We start from the raw sequence: 6,681 nt of genomic DNA, 5'->3' as shown, positions 1-6,681 counted from the left end.
TGCACTGCACATCCCTTTTCCAATGACATCTGGCTCCCATTTTCCATCTGTCCTCATCCGCTATTCACTTTCATGGCATAGAGATATGACGGACACCACACTCTGGACTTCGATCATCCGCGGTCTCAATGCCCACCTCATCTGACACAAGGTTGACATCTGTTTCTTCCACGAGACTCACCTGCTGCCAGCTACATCCCCCAGGCTCTTCTCTACACATTAGGGCAAAATTAACTCCTCCTCCTACTCTTGCTACTCTCGCAGGGATTCCATTCTATTGCACAGAGAGCTTCCCTGGCACACATCTCCGGTCATTGCGGACCCTGGGGGGTGCTTTGTCATTCTGCTTTGCACTCTCTTGGCCTAACCCCTAATCCTTGCAGCAACATATGGTCCCAACTCCGATTGACCCTGAATTCTCTGTGCAAGTTTGGCAACACATCTCTTCCCTGGGCCCTGCCGCGCTGCTTTGGGGGGGCGATTTCACACTACTCCTTCAGCCACCCGTGATCGCTCTGGGCCCCGCACTCTTCCCCCGCGCGCCACCTCTCTCCTGCATTCCATACTAACCGACAACTCACTGCTTGATGCGTGGAGGCACACCCACCCGGGGGTGTGCAAAGGCACGGGCGCTACGGGCTCTCTGGGCTGTTGGACCCCCGCCTGGACCTCTGGATCACCACTCAGGATGCCTTTGCGTGGGTCACCTCCATAGAGCACATGGTGCATAACCTTTCTGACCACGCTCGCGTCCACCTCAGTTTGCGTCCCCCGCATTCCCCACAGCGCATGTTTGCCTGGCGGCTGCCCCTCAATGAGCTCCAGGACTCGGTGTTATGCGACGAAATCCAAACCGCAATTGCGAACTATTTTGACCTTAAAGCTGGCTCAGTCGACTCCCCTTCCACACTTTGGGAAGGTTTTAAGGTGGTGATTCGGGGCAAATCTATCTCTAAGCAGGCTGGTGTACTGCGCTCTATTCGTGGTGTTCTTGAACGATTGGAGGGAGAAATCAAGTCTCTTGACTCTTTGCATTCTCATAGCCCTAACCCCGGCATCCTCGCGCAGCTCAGGGGTAAACTTTCTTATCTTAATGATGAGGCCAATGGGAAACTTTCTTTTCTGAGTAAGGAGGCGAGGGCACGCCGCTTTGGTGAAGGAGATCGCCCGGGCAAGACTCTTGCCAATCTCCTACGACAGCTTCATGCTGCCTCTTATATCACAGCACTCCAGGATGGGGGCCCGAAAAGAACTACCTCTCCCGAGGAGGTGGTGGCTAGATTCAACGCCTTCTACTCTCAACTCTACACTGCTGGGGCTGTGCCCTCGCGTGACATTCTTGACCAATACTTTGACACTCTTGAGCTCCTCTGGCTGGGCAACAGCCACCGTGAGTACCTCGATGCACCGTTCTCCAAGGAGGAGACCCTGACAGCTGTTAATAGTCTGCCAGGTGATAAGGCTCCGGGCTCCGACGGTTTACCTGCGTTCTTTTACAAAGCCTTCACGCCCCTTCTAGTCCCGCACCTTGCTGCTATGTACAACGACTCTTTGAGTGCGACCACTTCCCTCCCTCGCTTCGCGAGGCCCTTTTAACGTTTCTCTTGAAACCGGACTCTTACCGCCCTTCGTCTCTCATCAACACCGATAATAAGACTTTCGCCAAGTTGTTGGCCTCCCGCCCTCTTCCGCTCATGCCTCTGAGAGCTCACCCAGACCAGTCCGGTTTCATCCCCGGCCGTGTCACGTCGCATAATCTCCGGACTAAATCAACCCCGCACTCCCAGCTATGGCTGCTATCTTGTACGCTACCAAAGCTTTTGATACTCTTGAGTGGCCCTTCCTCTTCTACCCTTTCCCTCGCTTAGGCTTTAGCCCGGTGTTTCTGAGCAAAATCCACCTTCCTTATTCTCTCCCCACAGCTTGCCTTCGAATCAACGGTCAGATCACGGAGCCCATCCCTGTTGCTAGGGGCATAAGGCAGGGGTGTCCACTCTAACCCATGCTCTTCACTGTAGCTATGGAGCCCCTCGCCGCTGGGCTCTAGCAGCATTATACCCAGAGGGGTCTCGGCTTTGGGGCTTGAGCCGTGGTCGTCTCCATGTGCGCAGACGACATCACACTCTATATCCGCAATCCCCAAGAAAATCCTGACCCCATGGTCTGCGAGGTGGTGCGCTTCGGGGGTTTCTCTGGAATCCAGGTCAACTGGGGTAAGTCCATTCTTTTTCCCCTGACGGACGCCACTGTTCTCTCCGGATTATCCGTTTGTATGGGCGTCCAGCCCACTAGATATCTGGGCATTTGGCTCAGCAGGGACGTCGATGAACTCTAGAGGGAAAACTTCTGCCAGACGGTCGACTGGCTGGAAACTAAGATCCACCTCTGGCGATGCCTGCCATTGTCCCTGTCGGGGTGCATAGCCATCGCCAAGATGGTGGTGCTCCAGAAGTTTCTTTACCTGTTCTTGAACATCCCTATCCCCCTCACAGCTCAGTTTTTCCATAAACTTCACTCCCCTATCATTTCTCTTGTCTGGGCCGGGCGTCAGCCTAGAACCACATACAATATTCTCACCCTTCCCTTATCGTGTGGCGGACTGGGTGCCCCACATTTAAAATTATACGCCCTTAGTGGCCAAGCCTGCTTCCTCCACTTCTGGCTGCCTTTTCAGCCTCACATGGCAGTGGAAGCTGATCTTACGGCCCCCTGGCCGCTCCAGACCGTTATCTTTGCCCCTGTCAAACCCCCCATGCAGAGAGATTGACACTGTGGAGACCCTGCGTTGGGCCTTGGACAGCCTCTGGAGCTACTCTGGCGCTAGTATGCTCTCTCCCAATGCCATGGCCATTGCACACAATCCGGTATTCCCCCATTTACAAAGTGTCGGGATGGTTAAACTCGCAACGCACCTGGGGCTGTCCATGTTGTTGGACCTCTACCCTGCCAGCGGCTTCTTTTCCCTTCCAGCCGAGTCTGGCCCCGTGAACACTCGGCTGTATTACCAACTTAGAGCTTCCTGCAAGGAGATGCACCCCATGTTTCCTCAGTCCCATCCTCTGTTGGTTGCCCTTGACTTTGCATACACATCCACCTCCCCACGCAGACTGGTCTCCAGACTTTACGCCTTCACGCTGACGGTATCCCAGATTTACGCTGACCGCACCCGCACTGCTTGGAACGAGGACATTCGCGCCGAACTTTTGCAGAAGGTCTTTTCTGTACTGTTGCAAGCAGACCAAACATCTGTGCCCCAACTACCGCCTGCGTCTCATACATTTTAAATATCTGCATAGATTGTACCGCTCCCCTGCCCAGCTGCACAATATGGGCCTCACTCCTAGCGATATATGTCTCTGATGCTCCGCCCCGCTGCTGACTTCTCCCATCTTGCCTATCTGTGCCCAAAGGTCTCTGCATATTGGCGCGATGTGTGCACCGCCATCACTGAGATCACCTCCACACCTGTCATGCCAGACCCACTGTTCTGTCTTTTAGGCTTTGTGAAATATTGTCCAGACGCTCCCGCCGACTCACCGCTATGCTGCTCGTTCTCGCATGGCGCAGGGTCGCCATGCATTGGGGGCAGAGACCCGCGCCCTGGGTCAGCGCTTGGCTTGAAGATGATGTGCATTGTCAGACGCTTCTGTTAGAATTTTGGGATTTGGCACCGCCAACTTCCTGCCCGATTGACATTTGGGGTCTCCTCGTTTTTTATCTCCTGCGCCAGAGCGCTTTGGCCTCTGCGGCCTCTCCCACGCCCCCACCGGCTCTCTGCCCGCAGTAACCGCCGGTGTTGGCTCGTAGAGTGCAACCTCCCTCTCCATGCGCTCTGCCGGCTCCCAGCACTTGACCTCCCCAGGGCGCTTCTTTATGCCCTTCTTACTCCATCTCCTGTCACCTCCCTCCAAGTACTGTTATGGGCTGCTTATGTACAATTGTTCCGATGATGCATGTAACGGATGTGATTTTCCTCTTTGAGTGCGGAATCCCCGCTATGTACATTGTAACTTGATGTGCAAGTCTTACAATAAAGGTTTTTGAAAAAAAAAAAGAATTTAGACTTTCATCTCAGTTTCCCTTTGTGAATCGGGCCCGTTGATTTGAGTCTGCCATTCTTGCAGTTTACATCAATCCCTATCTCTTATCTTAAAGTCCTGCAACAAAAGGTGTGTTCCCGGGGATGCACACTGGTTTAATCAATTAGAATAATCCTACCAACCTTGGTGTGTTCTCTGTTCACGAACACACAAGATGAAATAGCTACTCCAACAACTGGGGGGGGGTGGGGGGGGGGGGGTTGACCAAAGGTGCACTGGCACTAACTGTAACAGAAAAGTACAGTTCAAGGGATTTTAATAAATGTTCAATCTTGTTTTTTTCTCCGTATGCTCATTAGTCTTAGATTAATTGATCACATGAGTCTTCTTGTTATGAAAACGTGATTTATTGTCATCCTTTCAAGTGAATTAAACCGTGGTCCATGAAATATGACTTCTTGCTTAAAGTACCTCCCCAGGGCATTTTGTACTTCCAAAGACCCTTCTTCAGGGAGGAATTTAACTGCAACAGAACGAATTTACATATATTGTAATATTGAAGCCAAACAAATTCAGACCATTTCTTACCCTTACTTAAAACAATGCTAATGAAATGTTTAAATGTCATCACTTTTGAAAGACAGGCTCAGGCATTGTACTGTACTTGCGTGCTCAATTGATAAAGACACCCTTATAACTTCTCATGCCCCAACAGCTAGGCCAATTGTGCAATTGTCTGTTTGCCCCAACAACCGAAAAGATGCTACTGCAATCGCATTTAAAATGCCATTTAACGGTTTAAATGCTGTTAATAAAGTTGACAATGTGGTGCTGCGTGGCGCTGATAGCCGTGCCACCGTACTTTCATTTCATGCCATTATGATTCCCCGGTGTAATCGTCTGCCACTCAAACCTGTGGAAAATCTCATTGGCGCAAAGTTCATGAAGGTGCCCGAGTGGGTTCGCGTGCCACAACGACCCAATATCGTTCAGAGGAGATGCTTGTTCAGCATAATACAGTGTCCGTGATATACACCCTCACGCCAGCAACAATGTGGATGCCCAACGCATCATGCTCTAATGCTCTCCCTTGTTAATTTGTCGCCTGCGTGCAGCTCTGATGAGCTTGTGTTTCCATTACAATATATCCAAGCACCGGTTGTGTGAAAGTAACAAGTTTAAAGTAATCATGTGTATATCTTCTCATATTTACTTCTTTGCCCCCTAAGTGCTCCTTTTACCTGTAGATGTTAAATTGCTTCATGCACATTGTGGCATCCTATTGAGTATTTCTCTGCATCATATTCCAGGGGAAATATATGCTTAATGTGAAAATTTAAGACGACTGTCACAGTGATGCATTTTCTCTAACTGTCTCATAATCATCAGAGAGGGAGCGAGAACAAGTTGTAATTCATTCGGCTTCCGGCCGTGTGACGTGTAAGTAATGGAGAATGAATCACATGTCCTGTGTATTACCAGGGTCAGGGTTCTTGTCTGTCTAAAAAACCCTCACTCACGAATTAACCGTAAGTGCGGTATATCTTGGTTCTCCGCAAGTTTTGGTTACGTGAAAAGCATCATCATTGGGTTTTAGCTATGATTTCCTCCACCTGGAGGAGGACCACCTGGCATTGACAGTAGTGATTAGGGAAAGTGAATTGTGGAGTGCAGTGAAGCTAGAAATACCTACACCTGATTGTTTTCTCTAACATCAGCACCATTTTGAACTGCCTCAACGCACCTGAACTGCTCCTCCATTCTTAAACCCATGCTTCTCTACCTTTCAACTTCAACATCATACAGTAGGACACTGGATAATGTGCATTACATGAATGATAAGAATAACTTGTTATAGACTGTAGCATCCTTATGTGTGTTCTTCAGCACCATATGCTGGCAGACATATATGCAGAGTGTGGAGATAGAAGATGGCATCTTATCGTCCTCGCTCATGATGCACAATTGTTAAACTGCCCTACAATGCTTGGAAACCCCTTTGAAACGCATCCTCATTTAATAAACCGATGCTAGTCTGACTTCTTAACTGACATATTGCAGTATGACAATGGATACTTTACATTTCATTAGAAATGAAAACTTCAACTAAACTCATCTTAACTTACATAGAAAATTACCTAAGCCTGGAACTGAAAACATGCAGTGACCATATTGTAGCCCTGCGATGTACCCTAAATACTTGCATCTACGCTATCTGTATGTTTTCAAAAACATAGAGCTGAACATTAAAAGTTTTAAAAACATTTAGCCTACAAACTCCTGTGGCACGGACTCTACTACAGAAAACATGATAATTCAAACAGATCATTCATGCCCATTAGCTAGAGTGTATTTAATGCCTTAATCCAAAAAGTCCCTATGTGCAGGTCTTTTTTTATTGTCCATGCCAGCTCTTTTTCCAACTATTACCAAATCTGAAATTAAAGCTGACTAAAGTTGTGTTTTTTTTCCAGCCAAATGTCAGCCTGCACTTAATTTCTTATTATTGCTTAATATACTGCTCTTTTGTTCTGTGATTCAAATTTTGATTTTTTTCCTCTGTTTTTCCAACATATAACCCACACGGGCATTTAATAGCGTAAATACAATTTTTGCTGTCACAACCTGTGGAATATTTTAA

The sequence above is a fragment of the Lissotriton vulgaris genome, chromosome 5, assembly GCF_964263255.1.
Source record: "Lissotriton vulgaris chromosome 5, aLisVul1.2, whole genome shotgun sequence".
In the NCBI taxonomy this organism is placed as follows: Eukaryota; Metazoa; Chordata; class Amphibia; order Caudata; family Salamandridae; genus Lissotriton; species Lissotriton vulgaris.
This window is presented reverse-complemented; position numbering follows the sequence as displayed.